Genomic DNA, 17,548 nt, shown 5'->3' with positions numbered 1-17,548 from the left:
ACGGAACTCAGCAAAGCCCAGCGGTTGCTAGAAGGGTGCAATCAGGGTGCTGGTATGCCCTTCAGTGCAAAGACTGCATCCAATACATTTATTTGAAAAACAGAAGCCGGGTGTGGTGGTGCATGCCTTTAATCCCAGCGCTCGGGAGGCAGAGGCAGGTGGATCTCCGTGAGTTCGAGGCCAGCCTGATCTACGGAGTGAGTTCCAGGACAGCCAGGGCTGTTATACAGAGAAACTCTGTCTCAAAAAACAAACAAACAAGAAAGAAAGAAAGGAAGAGAGAGAGAAAGGAAGGAAGGAAGAAAAATGGAAGGAAGTTTTGCAAAAATGGAATATTGTGAACCTTGCTCTATTTGCTTCCCTGGTGAAAACAACAACAAAGAACAAAAAATTATAGCCACTTTTCCATATCAGTGTTTTGTGACCAAGCTTGCTCTTCTAAACAAATGCCTGGGATTCCAGAGACTAGACACACCATCATTTCTCACCATTTCCTAGTGATGGGCATTCAGGTTATCCTTCCACATTCTCCCGATAGTGCAAGGCTTCCTGGGAGGACAAATTCGTAACGAAAGGCTTTATTGAAAACCAGGCACACACCTGTCTGGTGCTTCAGTGACCCGTGTCTGTGACTGCATTCATTATGCCCCACCACGTCTTGCCTGCAGGGCTGGCAGTTTCCAAATGGAGCTCTGTAACTTTGATAAGCTTTGCTACGCTCCCAGGAGGCTTCCAACTCGGAGAGGAGATTGTTTCTCGGCTTTGCATTTGCCTAGAGCCTATTCCATTTGCGTTATTTCGTCAGGGGATAACTATCTTGCGTGAGTAAAGGAATGAACTATGAATTCTGGCTGCCGGGCCTGAGTTTTGGGAGCCCTGTCATCTAGGTGGATGAAATTAGGCAGTGGCGGAGATGAGGATGGGGGAGGGGGGCGGGGAACAGATAACAATGTGCTTTTCCACACAGTGTTCATCAGTAAGGAAAAACCAGGGGAATTTTATGTCCTACATATTAAAAAGACAAAACCCCTCAGGTTTCAGGCATGTTTTTGGAAGAGAATTTCTTTTCTCTTAATCTTGTGTTTGTATCTTGTTAACACCATGACATTTTGACAGTTTTGAACTTCGTGACCCCTAGTGGGGAGCAACAGGAATTTGGCTTGATTTTCCTGTCCTCTAGACATCTCTTCCTCCTTGGTCTCCAAAACCTGCCCGCCTCTTCTCTCCGCCTCGCCTTCTCTTCTTCGGCTAAAATGACATTTTGGAAAGTGCATTTTCCCCCCTACTTTAATAACCCCCTTCGATTTAAATCTTAACTGATCGCAGGTAGTAATTGTATTATAATTAAAGAATAGTCTTTACTCTTGTGCCCCCTTGACTCCTTTTTTCCAGAAAAGCTTAATAACGTAGTGTGTTGGTTTGAATGAAAATGGACCCCGTAGGCTTATAGGGAGTGGCACTATGAGGAGGTGTGGCTTTGTTGGAGTGGGTGTGGCCTTGTTGGAGGAAGTGTGTCACTGGGGGTTGGGCTTTGAGGTTTCAGAAGCGCAAGCCAGGCCCAGTTGCTTTCTCTTTCTGCTGCTGGCAGGTCAGTATGAAGAACTCTCTGCTCCTTCTCCAGCACCATGTCTGCCTGCACACTGTCAGGCTTCCGGCCATGACATAACGGACTAAACCTCTGAACTGTAAGCCAGCCCCAGTTAAATGTTTTCCTTTATAAGAGCTGAAGTGCCCATGGTGTCTCACACAGCAAAGAAACCCTAACTAAGACACATAGTTAGGTCTGTTGGGAAAGGAAAAGTAAATTCTACATGAACTTGTTTTAAAAAATATACTGATTGGTATAAATAGAGAAACCAAAATGACCACACAACCTTAAAGGTGCTTGACTTTGAGTGAGGTGAGTCAGAGAATGTTTTGGAAATCTTAAAAAGAGCCGGGCAGTGGTGCTGCACGCCTTTTAATCCCAGCCCTCGGGAGGCAGAGCCAGGCAGATCTCTGTGAGTTCAAGGCCAACCTGGTCTACAGAGCGAGATCCAGGACAGGCACCAAAACTTCTAATATTGGGGAATCTATTTTATGGCTTTTTAATGGTAGAACAATTTAACAGATAATAAACTTACGAAATCATATACCACTGATCCATACCCCTACCCCTATTTTTCACTGATTATAAACCTTACCTCCTAGACTCAGTGACCGTCTAAAATTCATTATTATCCCTTTTTTTTTGTTTTGTTTTGTTTTGTTTTGTTTTTTTTTTTTTTTTTGGTTTTTCAAGACAGGGTTTCTCTGTGTAGCTTTGCGCCTGTCCTGGAACTCACTTGGTAGCCCAGGCTGGCCTCGAACTCACAGAGATCCACCTGCCTCTGCCTCCCGAGTGCTGGGATTAAAGGCGTGTGCCACCACCGCCCGGCCCGTTTGTTTGTTTTTTGATACAGGGTCTCTCTACATAGCTCTGGCTGTCCTGGAACTCACTATGTAGCCCAGGCTGACCTCAAACTCTTAGAGATCCACTTGTCTCTGCCTCCTGAGTGCTGGGATTAAAGGAGTACACCACTACGCTGGGCTTAAAATCTAAAAGACTCAAAACTTTGATATTCTTCGAGTCTGTATTTGGGGCTATTTGTATCGTTAACATGCTGGGATGGAGGAGATGGTTTAGTCAGTAAAGGTTTTGCTGTGCAAGAGCGAGGACCTGGGTTCAGATCCCCAGCGTTCGGTGTGTGTCTATAGCCCCAGTGTGGAGGGGTGGGGTAGATCCCAGGGGCTTGCTGGACAGGCAGTCTGGCTTGAACGGTGAGCTTCAGGTTTGGTGAGAGACAGTATGGTAGAAGGCTAAAAGGCACCTGACCTCTCCCTCTGGTCTCCACAAGAACAAACATGGGCAAGGTCACCACCCACATGTGCACACACCGGCATAGACCATGCACATATATAAATAAGTAAATAAAAAAAAATGATGCTCTTGGATTTATCAAAGCTTTATAAACCACCCCCTTTATTTTGCATGGTTTTCTAGAGGAATAGAACCGACTCGGCGTGTGTGTGTGTGTGTGTGTGTGTGTTACAAAAGAGGATTCATTAGACTGGCTTACATAATGGTAAGCATTGGTCATCTCTACACTGGAGTCTGAGAATCTTGTAGCTTCACAGTCTATGAAACTGGAAGCCTCAGCTTTTCCAGTTTGGTGCTGAAGGCCGAGAGGATTCCTGGAGAGTGGGTGATCTTCACTTCATGCTGGAAAAAGCCTGAAGGGTGAGACTGGCAGAAGATGGTGGAGGGGGTACAGCAGCAGCAGCAGCAGCAGCAGCAGATACACCCACCCGCAAGAAGAGAGGCAGCCAGGCAGTACCACCTTTTCCTCTGCCTCTCCTGTTGTCCACTCTGTGCACAGGTCATCTTCCCTCAGCCCATCCTTTCTGGGAATGCCCTCACAGACCTGCCCAGAGGCATGCCTCTTAGTTGACACCAGGTCCCCCTCAAGTTGATAGTCAAGATGATTCACACCACCTCTCACACTTCTGATCCACGAGTTCGTGCTACACCAGCTCAAGGCTGGAACACGTACTTCAGTTCGTATACTCTTTTTTTTTTTTTTTGGTTTTTCGAGACAGGGTTTCTCTGTGTAGCTTTGCGCCTTTCCTGGGACTCACTTGGTAGCCCAGGCTGGCCTCGAACTCACAGAGATCCGCCTGGCTCTGCCTCCCGAGTGCTGGGATTAAAGGCGTGCGCCACCACCGCCCGGCTACCGTATACTCTTATAAAGAGGTAAAACTATTTCCATGTGCTATACTCTCTGAAATGGTGAAAACAGTTCGTTGAGCCCCACCGCCACCTTTGAGAACCCTCAAAGATCCAGAGACACCCCATCTTGGGATGGGAGGGTGCATCCTCAGACAGGGCTGCATATGGGCTCTGATGGTAGTAGTGTGGTGATCTTGTACCCCGACTAATCATATGGGCTGTTTGATACCTGTGACTTCTCACAGCGAACAAAGGACATTTACTAAGTATCACTCAACTTCTGAGTCACTGGTAGAGATGGGAACAAGGGCTAAAAGTGGGGCTGGGTGTGGTCCTGTGGGTTTTTGTTTGTTTGTTTGTTTTTGTTTTTTCGAGACAGGGTTTCTCTGTGTAGCTTTGCGTCTTTCCTGGAACTCACTCTGTAGCCCAGGCTGGCCTCCAACTCACGGAGATCCGCCTGCCTCTGCCTCCTGAGTGCTGGGATTAAAGCCGGGCTGGTCCTGTGGTTCTTGCTTGCTGAGTTACCACATGCTGGCTTCATCCCATCTGAAGGGGTCAAACGCCTGTCAAGCGACCCGCCCCACACAGCCCTGTATCCTGGAGCAGATGGAGGAAAAGGCATCTGCTCTCGTGCTTTGCCTCTTGCTGGTGAACATGTCTGTCACGGATGCTTCACCACCACTGGGGTGTAATTATCTTTTGTTGCCCAAAGTTAATCTTTCAGTAGTTTTTCTTTCTTTCTTTCTTTTAAAGGGCTAACAGAAGCAATGCTGTCTGGATGAATGTGTAGTTAAAATTCTTTGCCTGTGTAGTCTTTCTACTTGGAAGACAGTTTGGCAAGACTTCCTGTCTGGTGTGCCCACTTTCTTCTCGCACATATTACATTGCTCCGATGCCTTCTAGGAAGGAGTATTCCTATGCAGAAACCTAAAGCCAGCCTGACAGTTCCCCCTTGAAAAGCGACTTGATTGTTGAGAAATCTCTCCAGAGGATTTTCTCTGTCGTCAGGAGCTTCGGTGGATAAAAGATCTTTCACCTGTAGCACAATTGTCAATGAAGAGAGGTTTTTTTTTTTTCCAAATTATATATTTATTTCTTTGTTTGTTTCATTAGTTTGGATCTCTTTCTTTTGGACATCAATTAGAAGTTTCATACAAAGACTTCTTTGAAAAGACGTCTTCCTGCTTGGTTGGCATCAGCCATCAGGTAGGCTGAGGTGAGTGCATACAATACATCCGGGAGCAATTGAGGAAGCAGGAGTGTGGCCCCCCCCACCCCCCACCCCCAACCCCCAGTGGCTTTCTGGCTTTCTTCTGAGGGTCCACTGCTGGCTGTACTGCCGATTTCTGCAGGGCTTCCTGCCCCACCAGGCTGGATAGAGTGTGCAGGCTGAGATACAAAGCCAAGCAAGATTAGGATACCTGTCTTCTCTGGTGGCCTCAAGTTCCTACAGATGCAACCAACTTATGGAAAGCCTGTTCACCATGGTGTTAACCAGCAACAGCCTGGTGAAGCCTTCCGTGTGTTGCTGAAGGGAGAGCTGGAGGTCGCTGTAGGGCTTTGAGGGCCTTGAATTCTTTCTTATTTATTTATTTATTTATTTATTATCTATCTATCTATTTATTTATTTATTTATTTATTTATGTTTTTTGAGACAGTTTTTTCTGTGTAGCCCTAGCTGTCCTGGAACTCACTCTGTAGACCAGGCTGGCCTCAAACTCACAGAGATCCACCTAGGCATGTACCACTATGCCCGCTGAGTCTTGAATTCTTAACCGTTGGAGAAGAGTCCCCATATAAATTCTCCAAGGTCCATCCTCATCGATCCAGTCCATAAAACCCTCAGAAGGACTCCTGACACCCCATGGATCACCAACCCCTTGCGCAAGCACGGGAGAAGCATGGGCCGACAGATGCAGGCGCTTGGGCTTGGGAAAGGCCACAGTTCTATCACACTATTGGTGGCTCTCCGTGTGCAGCCTGGACAAGGTGTGGTTCTCTCTCGCTCTACTGTCCCAGCTAATGTAAGTGATGTTTGTCAAATCCGTGCCCAATAAGCAATTTAGGAGAGTAAACCAAAAGACTTGTCTGTTTACTGTGTGTATTTAATCCTTTTAGTTCTATTTTAAGTTTCTTTTTTTTCTGTTCCCTTCTAATTTATTTTCCTGTGAATTTTGTTTGTTTTATATTTTTCTACTGCTTCCTCTCTTGAATCTGTTGATCTCTACCGTTCACCATCTCCTGCTCTCTGATCGTGTTTTCCTTGATTCCACACATTCTGCTTCACGGTCTTTTTATAGAATGATGGCTTCACCACCCCACCCTACCCCCGGCCCCCCATACGAGGAAAGATACATTTCAAAAATTTCATCATCCTGCCGCATACAAATGTTACTGGTTGAAGTCTCCCTCATCTGTTGTTTTGCTTTGTGTCGGTTTCTTGTCTTGAGGCTGTGCCTGCACAACCTAATAGAGGCCACAGAAGGAAAGAGGTTTACTTTGTTGCCAGTTTGCAGGGATGCGGCCTGTAGCGTGGGCTTGGAGGCTCTGTCTTTGGCGGTGCTTGTTTATATCTTGACAAATCCGGAAGCAGAGAGCAGTACCACCCTCCCCAGCCAAGGAGCAGCGACCCATATCTCCAGGCCCCACCTCCTAAAGGTTCCACGCTTTCTCTGGACCTCACCGATACCTGGAAACCAAGGGAGTCTGTGAGGGAGACTGCACCTTCAAACCAGAACTTACTCCTTTCCCCCAACTTTTCATTCAAGTATCTTTATATATTGGCACACCTTTCCATGTCTCATCATAACCAACGGAGTATTCCTACACCTGCTGTTTGCAGGAGTGTGCAGTGTGAGTGGGCACTCTTACAGCCCCAGGTGATTAAAGAAGGGCAGAGCTTCGGTACCTCAAGGTGTTCTTAGCTTGGCTTCAGGGTTTCTACTCCCGTTCTTCAAAGTTTTACTTTTTGGATCAGCAGGCATTTCACTCTGGAGTCAAACTCTCAGGCCAGGAGTTACACTTTTCCTTGCATTGTTAGCTGAGTCTTCTTGCTGCTGATCTCTCTCTCTCTCTCTCTCTCTCTCTCTCTCTCTCTCTCTCTCTCTCTCTCTCTCTCTCCTCTCTCCTCTCTCCCACACAAATTTTGTTGAATCTCAGCTGCTCTCTTCAACACTCATCTGTGGATTGGAAGCTGGACAACATACTGGTGTCCTAGTTTGCAAGATTAAAAAAAAAGTTTCTGGATCTTGAGGGATGGGAATTAGGCTCCCCCTCCCTTAGCTCTTAAATGGTTTCTGAATATAGAGAAACAGGAATGCATTCAGTCATTTTCATACCAGAACTCCTCTTTAATTCTCCAGAATAGTGATATCTACATTTTAGGAAAAATTAGAAATCTACATGCATGCAGCCTAATTTTGTCAGCTATTCAAAATTATGGATTTTTAATTTATTATTATTATTATTATTATTATTATTATTATTATTGGTTTTTGAGACAGAGTGTAGTAGAATATTATTTTAAGGTGTGTTACTTTTGTTTATGTTGCATTTGCTTAACTCTGTGAAGCTGTGTTACTGTGCCTATCTAAAGCACCTGATGGTCTAATAAAGATCAGAACGGCCAATAGCGAGGCAGGAGAAAGGATAGGTGGGGCTGGCAGGCAGAGAGAATAAATAGAAGGAGAAATGTGGGAGATGGGGAAGAAGTAATCAGAGAAGGAGGAGGACTCCAGGGACCAGTTACCCAGCTACACTGTAAGCCACAGAGTAAGAGTAGGATTTATAGAACTAAGAGAAAGGGAAAAGCCCAGAGTCAACATAGATGGGATAATTTAAATTAAGGAAAGCTGTCTAGAAACTAAGCCAAGCTAAGACTGGGCATTCATAATTAGGAATAAAAGCCTCCATATGTGATTTATTTGGGAGCTGGGTGACGGCCCCCCAAAAAAGTAAAAACATCCAACAACAATAGGGTTTCTTTGTGTAACAGCTCTGGATATCCTGGAAGTCACTCTGTAGACCAGGCTGGCCTCGAACTCACAGAGATTCACCTGCCTCTGCCTCCCGAGTGCTGGGATTAAAGGCGTGGGCCACCATTGCCTGGCTAAAATTATGGATTTTTAGAATAAAGTAAAAAGTCTTTCAAAATGTTTTGTCTACCATGTTTACAAAAATGTGGTAATATAACCTATCAAATCAAGGGGTGACTCATAGCTTACTTAGAGGCTAGTAACTATAATACATTGAAAATTATAGGATCCCAAAAGATAGGTCAGTTATGCCTATATTTACTTATTTACTCATTATAAAATACTGGATTTCACAATATTTAACCATTTCTCACATCCTTTCGTCAATGTCAGATTCTAGAATCTTCTGGGTCACCAGGGTCTTGAGTTGGGATTGCTGGTGGCAAACTGGGACCAATGTCCATTCCAAGTAACCCCAAGGATCCACTTATTTGGAAAGAGCTATTTATACAGGGTTGATAGCAGAGTGTTTCTGGTCCTGGAAAAATACTATCATAAAACCGAAACTTGTTGACTAATTTTGACTGTGTTAAGGACAATGCAGTTATGTACCCAGCTGAACAAGTTTTGGGGTGTCTCAACGGTGTTCGGGTGATGGATAGCTGAATTTAGACTTTTTGTTCTTTTTGTTACTGACAGCATGATTGCTTTTGCCTGGATTTTAGTATTGTTATGAAAGAAATCCATGCAGACTAAAATTTAGGGCAATTCTGTGATTCACATGCCACTTCTCAAATCCCAACTAAATCTATGGCAGAATAGTCAATCTCTTTTTCAGATTCATGAGATTAAATCCCTTTTGCAACCACACTGTGCACGTTGGAGAGGCACTTGATGATTCAAACACATCTTGAGGTTTTTGTATCAAAAGCAGCTGCAGGAACTTGAAGTATGATTCATGTTCGTCGGAACATCTCTCTTCCGAAATTTGAACTTTATTTCTACAGAAATAGGATAACTCTTCAGAATTCAGAATTCCATTAAGCTCTGGGCTCAATCCTCATGCCCAGTTTAAACCTACCATTTTCACCTCCTGAAACAAAAGCCCATTCCCTCTGTGTTTCCAAGTTCAGTGTATTCATTCCGCTGTTTCATCAGAACAGCACAGCACGAAAGCAAATTCTCTTGGGCCCCTACATGTTGGATAGGTTGGGCCTGTGGGAGTTCTTTAATTCCCCAAAGCCCTTGACCTTGGAACATCTTGTTAGCACGATCCCTCAATCTAGGATTCGGATTGCATTAAAATAAACACAGACTGCACACATGGCTTTGTCTTTGCCCTGACTGGAAACTGTCGGGAGCATGGGCATGAAGAACGTTGACAACCATAACTCCTCCATAACTCCTGCTTTTACCTAAGGAAAAGGCCTTCTCAGAGTGCTAACAGCAAAATGGCTGACCACGAATGCAAGGATCACCACAGCTTGTCTTTGATGGGTCCTGGAGCGTTTTGCCCTTCTTCCACTGCGGATACTGGGCCTTTCCAAACTGCTCGCATTTCCTGCTGGCATCAGTAGCCCTTGTGAGGTCTCTTTCTCCTACCCCATTAGGATCAGGATGGTCTCCTAGCTGACCACCACTGTGCTCTGGCGTTCTGTTCTGGAGATTTGCTATATGGAATGTGTATCGTAAATAAAAATTAAAAATTTAGTGGTGTAAATGTGTGTGACTTTCAAAACTGTTTTTTTTCCCAAGCTGGAAGTTCACCACATAAAGGACACAAGAAGATGTTTCTTATTGTTAAGGGGCGATAATAAAAAAAAGCCCTGTCCACATTTGTGAGAGACGTGATCCTCAGACAAGATCCTGTCTGGAGCACATTTTATTTTACAGTCATCTTTTTTGAAGGCCCATGGCTCTTTTGGATCTTTGAAGGCTTACCTCCCAACTCGAACTTGTTCTATGTGCCAACACCTCTAACTGCTTGCCATCTCGGAACACACTGAGAGTCCTCACACTTACGGCACCTTTGCCCATGTTTGTTCCATCACAACTCCACTGCCCTGTCCTAAGCCTTGTCTCAGATGGTGAGTGAGAGAACCATGGCTACCTCTGATACTGGTTCTTTCTTTCTGGTGTAGCGTTAGAGCCACAGTAAAGACTATACTTGGCCAATAGGCTTTAGACATGGCCTTGAATAGAAGGTTGTTTCTTTTTTTTTCCCCCACCACTTCCTGTTCTGCTAGCTAAGAAAGGGATGTGATTGTTGGAGCCTGAGCACCTATCATGGATCATAAGGTAGAAGTTATTTGTTTAGGGGATGATGTCATAAGACAGGAGTTCCTGCCTACCAGGTATCTGCCATGCTAACCTTGTACTGCCTGCGCGTGTGTGAAGAGTACATATTTCATTTTGTTTAATCTATGTGACCTTGAGCTTTTCCTTACAAGAGAAAAAATACCTCCTCCCCACACTTTGACACAGGATTTTCTGTGTAGCTCAGGCTGGTCTTGAATTCATAATCTTCTTACCTTAGGCTTGAGAGTGCTGGTATTACAAGCATACACCACTTTGCTTGGCTCATAAAAAAATGTACTGGGCCGGCAAGATGGTTCAGTAGGTAAAGGTGCTTGCCGTGAAACCTGATGACCTGAATTCAGTCCCTGGAACCTACGTGGTGCAAGAAGAGAAGCAACTCCTGAGAGTTGCCCTCTGACCTCCACACAAGTCACAGCATGCACCACTGCACCCACAGAAACAAAATGTAAAACAATAGAAAAAGAATATTTTCTGGTGTCCAGTAGCAGTAACCCATCCAAAGCTTTATCAGACAAAATTGGGGAATTATTTTAAGTATTTTGAGGGTGTAAGGAAACTGAATTCTGTGAAATCAGGAAGTCCTCCCACTGTGGAATAGAGTAAAACATATTTGCTTAATGTATGGCTGAGAGAGAGAGAGAGAGAGAGAGAGAGAGAGAGAGAGAGAGAGAGAGAGAGAGCAGAGAGAGAGACAGAGAGAGACAGAGAGAGACAGAGAGAGACAGAGAGACAGAAAGACAGACAGAGAGACAGAGGCCAATTCCCAACATATTTTTTTGTATGTATGGATTTTTGTTGTTGTTGTTGTTTTCGAGACAGGGTTTCTCTGTGTAGCTTTGGTGCCTGTCCTGGATCTCGCTCTGTAGACCAGGCTGGCCTTGAACTCACAGGAATCTGCCTGCCTCTGCCTCCCGAGTGCTGGGATCAAAGGCGTGCGCCACCACCGCCCGGCATGTATGGAGATTCTTAAAGTGGTTATTTTTAAGGAAATCATACAGTTTAGAGCCTAGGGTCTTTGTTAAGCCTTTCAACCCTCCAAATTTCTCATATCCCTTTTTCTCAAACCAGGGAAATGGCCTCAAATGCAGACTTGTCTATATTTGCTCTGACAAAAACTGCAGATACAGCTCTGTGTATGCTCTCCGCTTCCAGCTATTAGAGGAGTTTCCAGAACACATTTCTTTCTTGGATTCTTGACTCTAAAGCCAGAACCATGTGGTTAAAACTGCCAAGTTCTTTTGCTTGCTGGGACTCGAACATGGCCCCCACAGTCAAATACATTTTCCCTCACTGCTTAAGCTTGGCTGTCCTTGAACTTAGAGATCTGTCTGCCTTTGCCTCTTGAGTGCTGTGATTAAAGGCCTGAACCACCACCACTGCTCAGCCTAAGCTTTTCTTTAATCCCTTTTCACAAGTTGGAAGCTTATCCGGGTGGAGTCTTGCACCGAGGTCACCACTCCCTTTACTTCATTTAGGATAAGGCTTTTATTGAAACGTTTTATCTCCTTGAGCGCTGGACTTGACTCCGTTACACTCTCTGGTGCTCCTTTTCTCCTCAAACTGTACATTTTGTACTTTTCCTTGTCCAGCTTGCTCCTTTGCACTATAGATCTGCCTAAGACTGGCCATTAATAACCACACAACATAGTCACTACTAGGCTGTTTTGAAATCTCCTCTGCCAATGCCACCAATCTAAAACTCTTCATTTTAGCTTCAGGCAAAATTTTTTGGCCAGGGGCAGAAAACAGCCACATTTCCCACCAAAATATCACAAGAAAAGGATTTCTAGGCCACTTACTAATAGTCTTCTCCTCTGAAACGTCTTGAGTCAGGCCATTATAAACTATATTGCTCTCAGTACCACTGTCTTCCATGCCCCTAAAAGGACAGCCCACTAAGCCCTGCTTAAAGCGTTCAACTGCTTTCCTAATCCAAAGTCCCAAAGTCCACATTCCACCAAGATACATGGTCAGGCCTGTCACAGCAGTACCCCACCGACTTCTGTCTTAGTCAGTGTTCTATTGCTGTGAAGAGACACCATCACCATGGCAACTCTTACAGTATAAATAAAACATTTAAACAGGGCTAGCTTACAGGTTCAGAGGTTTCGTTCATTGCTGTCATGGCAGGGAGCCTGGTGGCGTGCGGGCAGACGTGGTGCTGGAGAGGTAGCCCAGAGTTCTACATCTGGATTCACAGGCAGCAGGAAGAGAGAGACACAGGGCCTGGGTTGGGCTCTTGGAATCTCAAAGCCCATCCCCAGTGACACACTTCCTCCATCAAGGCCACAGCCACCCCAACAAGGCCATCCCTCCCAAGCCCTGTCAAATAGCACTACTCCCTAAGAACCAAGCTTTCAAATCTATGATCCTATGGGGGCCATTCTGATTCACACGGCCACAGTCACTCTGTTCATTCTCAAACCAAGCTAGAGTTTGCTATCCAAGACGGCAGAGAGTCTGGTTGCTTGCTGATACGCACGTGGGTCACTGTGGAATTCAAACGTATTGTCATTACTCTTTTCTGTAGACCCATGATGTCTTGGGTCTTACTCTGAATACATCAGAGAGCCCATCCTCCAATGTTCATTCTCCAAATAGTGTACTCAGCCCGTGTGTCAGCTCCTCTTACATTTACAGAGTTCTCAGGCACCAGGCCATGTGCTTGTTCTCAAGACGCAGTCTAAAGAGAAAAGAGAGAAAACTCCAGTAACACAGTGTGGAATGTGCTAGCAAGAGTTAAACTTCTATGGGATCACAGGTAAGGACAGTGAACCCGTAAGAGGGTTAAGGTTTGGTGTCAGGCGAGCATCAGGGAATGGTTTACAAAGAGACTGAAGCCTGGGTTAAGTAATGAAAGACTACACAGGATAAAAGGTGTGTGTGTGTGTGTGTGTGTGTGTGTGTGTGTGTGTGTGTGTACATCACTTTAGGAAAAAGAAACTGTAAAGATGGGTATATGAAACTATGGAGCCCAAGAAGTCGTCTGTTAATGGCAAATTTGTCTCCCTGGGTTTGAGTCTTTGGATGTTAGGAACTCTCTCTCTCTCTCTGTGTGTGTGTGTGTGTGTGTGTGTGTGTGTGTGTGTGTGTGTGTATGTGTGTGTGTGACTTTCTGTCTAGCAGGTGCAGAGACAAAACATAATAAACGGATAGACGACACAACGTAAGAGAGGAGTTAGGAGTCTGCGAATGATGAAGGCATTATGTGATGAATGACACAAGATAAACTTGAGGATTCTTTGGGAATAAGAATGGGTAAGAATTGGTAATACATTGGAGATGAGTTATTAAATAGTTAATGACTTTCTAGGCTTCTGTTGGATTGCAGGAGGGTTACACTCACCAGACGCTCTGTCGAGCAGTACACCGATCGCATACATTAAACCATTTAAACTCTCAAAACCTCAGCGAGGTAGGGCATTCTTATATCCATTTATTAGCGAGAAGATTGATCGTGCTCAAGGTCACAGAGGTGGCTGATCACAGGAGCCACACACCCAGAATCTACTTTTTTGTTACCGCCTCCTAGATGTACTCAACACAGAAGGACAGCTCCTTTCTCTGAGTATCCCAAATACTAACCGAGATAGTGGGGAATGACTGCTTTTTTTTCTTTCTCCCCCTGCTTCTGTTTTTCAGAGCTTGATTCTGTCTGTCCTTAAGGGCTTCTCCAACTTGAAAGACCGAGTGTGGGGAGGAAGTCTGGTGAAAACAAAACAATAAAAACAGTTCCCGTAACAGATGAGAGAAGGCAGACACGGGAACGACCTTCTCTGGAAACTGCTAGAAAGGATCTGGGTTTTACAAACCCGCCCCCCGCCCCCCATCCCCCGACTCCCGGGTCCAGCTTCTGGTGGTATCCACGGACGCCGAACTTGTCCTCAACTCACACAGCCCAAAGCCTCTTCCCATTCCAGGAGAGCTCGGCACCCTCCAAGTTAGCCCCGGGGTGCCCCAGCCAGAGTGGTTCCCTGGGAAACCGCCCTTAGGTGACCCAGGACTCCGCACAGGGGCAGCCTGCGCCGAGCCCCTCCTGGCACCAGGGGGCGCCGCAGCGCGCGGGCCCTTCATCCCCCATCCGGCCCCGCCTCCGGCCCCTCCAGCCCCGCCTCCAGCTCCTCCAGCCCCGCCTCCGGCCCCGCCCTCTCTCTCCCGGGGGACGGCCGCTCCCGGCTCCCCGCCCGGCTCTCTCGGCGCAGGCGCAGTCGGCTCTCCCTCCCCGGCTCCCATCGCAGTGCGCCCGGCCGCGGCGGAGTGGAGCGCCGTCGATCCGCCGCCGTCCTCGGCGTCTCCGGAGCTGGGCAGGGGACGCGCTCCCTGGCGGCTCTGCGAGCGAGCGCCGCTGAGCGCGGGCGGTGGCCGCGGCGGGTCCGGCAGGTGAGTGCGGCGGCGGCCAGGAGGGAGAGGCTCGGGCGGTGCGAGCACCGCCCCCCTTCGGCGCCACGCTCGCCCGTCCCGCCGGCCCGGAGCGCGGCCGGAGCAGGTGCAGGAGGCGGCGGGGAGGGCACGGATGTCGCCCGCCGCCTGCCGAGCCCCGGGACCCGGGAGGGCGGCGGCTCCGTCGTTACTCATTAACTCCCGCGGGCCGAGCGGTCCCCGGCGCTCACCTGGCTGCCCGGCCTGCGGCCTGGGTCACGGAGTTGGCTAAGTCGCCCGGCCGCGGCGGCGCGGTTGGCCGGGGATGTGCGGGGGCCCGGCCTGACTTCGGACGCGGGAGTGGAAGGACACCGGCTCCCCGTCCTCGCGCCCCCTGCGTGGGCCCCTCGCACCACCGCCCGCGGAAAAGCAGCTGGGAGGCTGGGGAAGGGATGGAGCCCGGTGGACGCTGCAGCACGCCGAGAGTTGCCAGTTGTTGGGAGGTTAAAACATCGATCCGTAATGGCTGGCTGGAGGAGCACTCAGCACCGAGTTAGAACGGATGCCCCAGAGGCACTTCAGTTTCAAGGAAATGTTGCCTTGTACCCAGCCTACCTGTTTGTACACTTCCTCAGTGTCCCCCGAGTCAAGGAAACAGTCCTGTGATCCTTTTTTTTTTTCCTCCTGTGGAATGATTGCATAATTTGAGGAGAGGCCGATGAGAGGATTACTGTTCTATTGTAAATCTTTTGAAAGACCCAGTTTCTGTTCGGTACACTGTTGAGTTTTTGTTTTTAAACAATGAATGACAAATCGCGAGGAAAAAGAGGAGCAGAATAGGCAGTCCATCACTGTAAATATTTGATGCAGTTAAATAGTTCACCAGTTTTATGGGGCCTTGTTCTGTTAGCCTGTGTTATTTATTTACTAGGGCTGTGCGCTTTGAGCGGACTTTTCGTGTTTGGATGGACACTGCATTCTGAATCTGGCTTGTGTGGTCTAATCCTACAGGCCCTAATGGCTTTAACGATTACACAAATTTACTCAGTGATGAATTCCTACTATAAGAACAAACAGCTTTACACTTTTTTCTCTTTCCAGTCCAACGAGGTTTTGAATTAATGCATACTTTTCGTGAAGGAGTGTGTTTGATGGAACGCTTCCTTCCTCCCTTCACAAGCCACTCATCAGTGATTTCGAATACATCTGAACCTCCCACGGCCTGTTTGCTGTTCACCTGCATTGTGGAGTTTTGATTAGCGATGTCTCTGTTTAAATCCAGCTGTGCCTTTGAATCAGTATAATTCTGTACTTTTAAAAACATTCTATATGTCAGATTTTCTTAAAGTCCCTACTCTGCTGCATACATGTGTGCTCTACAAATACTTTTTTAAATGGAAAGGTTCCTAGGACTAGCCCATCCCTCATTTTTATGCTGTGGCTCAAGAGAAGCTTGTAGTTTTGCATGTGTTGCAGGGGTTACATAGGCCTTTCCTCTGGACTGAGCAGCTCCCTTAGCTCTGATGAACAGGGCATAACTCTCAGTACCATCTCACCAAGCATGCGACCTCGAGTAAATCATGTATTGAGCATACTATGTAGAAACGTATTAAAATGCCAGTGTTTGGCCCTTCTCCGTGTTTCAACCCAGCATGAACTTTATAAAGGTGGGCTATGGGTTTAATTAGACATTCCATTGAGATGTGGGGGAAGGACGAAGGAGCTAACATCAGCTTGACCGGAGACTGGGCACTGTGCCTGCTGTTGGAGGCCACCCTTGGCTCATTAGTCCTGAGGACACTCTTAGGTTATAGGTGCTTTATCAGGTTTTGCAAATCTGGAAACCGAAGTGCGGAGAGTCAGAATGACTTGCCTGTAGTACTTAGTTCTCCTTTATAACTGGCTGATATCAAAGCCAGGATTTAAAAAAAAAACAACCAAAAACTGTTGAGGGGGACCCCCAAGTGGGGCTTTACACTGTCGCTCCTTCTGTTACTGGTCTTTCTGAAAAAAGAGTTTAACATTTAGGGGCAGGGGGAGGGGCGTGCAGGTGAAAGGTGGTGTTATTTTTGTGTCTGATTAAAAACTACCCAGGTGTTCTTTTGATGGTGACATGGCTGTCGCCACTGTTACTAAGTCCATGGTTCTCGAGTGCCAAGCCCCGATCAAGCTCACGCCAGCTCATTTTCTCACCAGCCAGGAGATAGGTCATGTACACCCCCTTGCCTTTTCTAGTTGAGAAAATTGAGACGTGAGCGGTTGTGTGGCTTCGCTGGGATCATATGGCTAATTAAGTGACGGGTAGATGAGAAGTAGGCAGGCAGCTTCAGGAGCAGGGCTCGGGACCATTACTACACCCATTGCCTCCTTGTCTAGGTAGCGCTTCCTCTGAGTCAGTTCATGCTTGAAGGATTGCCTGTTCTTAATTACTGCTCCGCCACTTCATGTGTAGGTCGTAATGCTGAAAAATTGTTTTTAATTTAGCTTTTACGAGATAGTTATATGAGTGTAATATGCAATTCTCATGTCACCAGAGGTTTTTAATAAAATAGTCATTGGGTATCTGCTTTGCAAGTCAGTGGGGGGCGGGAGTAAAGGAGTCTATAAGGAGTCTAAGGTGATGCATGTGATGTTCCTATATATTATATAAATATGTTCCTCAAAACTGAGAGGAAGCTGGGGTGCAGCTTCGTGATAGAGGGGCTTGCTTAGCCTGTGTGAGACTGAGTTCAGTCCCCAGGAATGCAATAAAAGCAACAGCTCCCAACAACAACCATTGAGAAGGATGTGTATGCATACATGGATGTGAAAATATAGGTATACATTTTGTTGAGTATCAAAACAGAAAGTTAGTGTTGGGTGCTGGGGTGGAAGTAGGTAGGTGTGTGTTAAGGTAATGATAGAAAGTTCTAAGAATATTGTTTGGGAAGATACATTGTAAAACTAAACTTTCAGCCAGTATATAATTCTGTTTGAACCGCAGGACAACCAATTTTGCTACTGTATCTACTTGATCCCCTCAAAGTCAAATGTCAGGGTTTTGGAAAACTCTGTTTCTCCTCCGCTGTAATGCTGTCCTCAGTCAACTACCCCACCCCACCCCCACGCTTCTGTGTTGGATATGTTTCTGCTGTAACCATCCCTCACT

The 17,548-nt window shown here is 46.6% G+C and overlaps 1 protein-coding gene and 1 long non-coding RNA gene across 6 annotated transcripts in view; one reads left to right on the top strand and one right to left on the bottom strand.

Annotated features, from left to right (window-relative positions):
• Positions 1–6,891: 6,891 nt before the first annotated feature.
• LOC128120010 (uncharacterized) lies at positions 6,892–14,095 on the bottom strand. Of its 3 annotated transcripts, none has more exons than XR_008221752.1 (4): positions 13,935–14,095; positions 13,627–13,746; positions 12,137–12,724; positions 6,892–10,392 (listed from the first exon to the last, which is right to left on the bottom strand). It is a non-coding gene; the product is annotated as an uncharacterized LOC128120010 (long non-coding RNA). The 3 variants fall into 3 exon arrangements; XR_008221751.1 differs by having other exon boundaries at positions 6,892–12,229; positions 12,524–12,724; XR_008221750.1 differs by having other exon boundaries at positions 6,892–12,724.
• A 138-nt stretch (positions 14,096–14,233) lies between these two features.
• Positions 14,234–17,548, top strand: part of Rab3ip (RAB3A interacting protein) — a 44,573-nt gene continuing 41,258 nt past the window's right edge. For 2 of the 3 annotated variants that reach the window (XM_052753419.1, XM_052753418.1), the window contains exon 1: positions 14,235–14,421. The gene's annotated coding sequence lies outside the window, so the exon portion shown is untranslated. Of the gene's footprint in view, positions 14,422–17,548 lie in introns of all 3 variants that reach the window. The other variant, XM_052753420.1, reaches the window with a different exon arrangement.

The sequence above is a fragment of the Peromyscus californicus genome, unplaced genomic scaffold, assembly GCF_007827085.1.
Source record: "Peromyscus californicus insignis strain IS unplaced genomic scaffold, ASM782708v3 Scaffold_24__1_contigs__length_46423439, whole genome shotgun sequence".
NCBI lineage: Eukaryota > Metazoa > Chordata > Mammalia > Rodentia > Cricetidae > Peromyscus > Peromyscus californicus.
The sequence above is the reverse complement of the archived record's forward strand: the minus strand, read 5'-3'. Positions and strand labels throughout refer to the sequence as shown.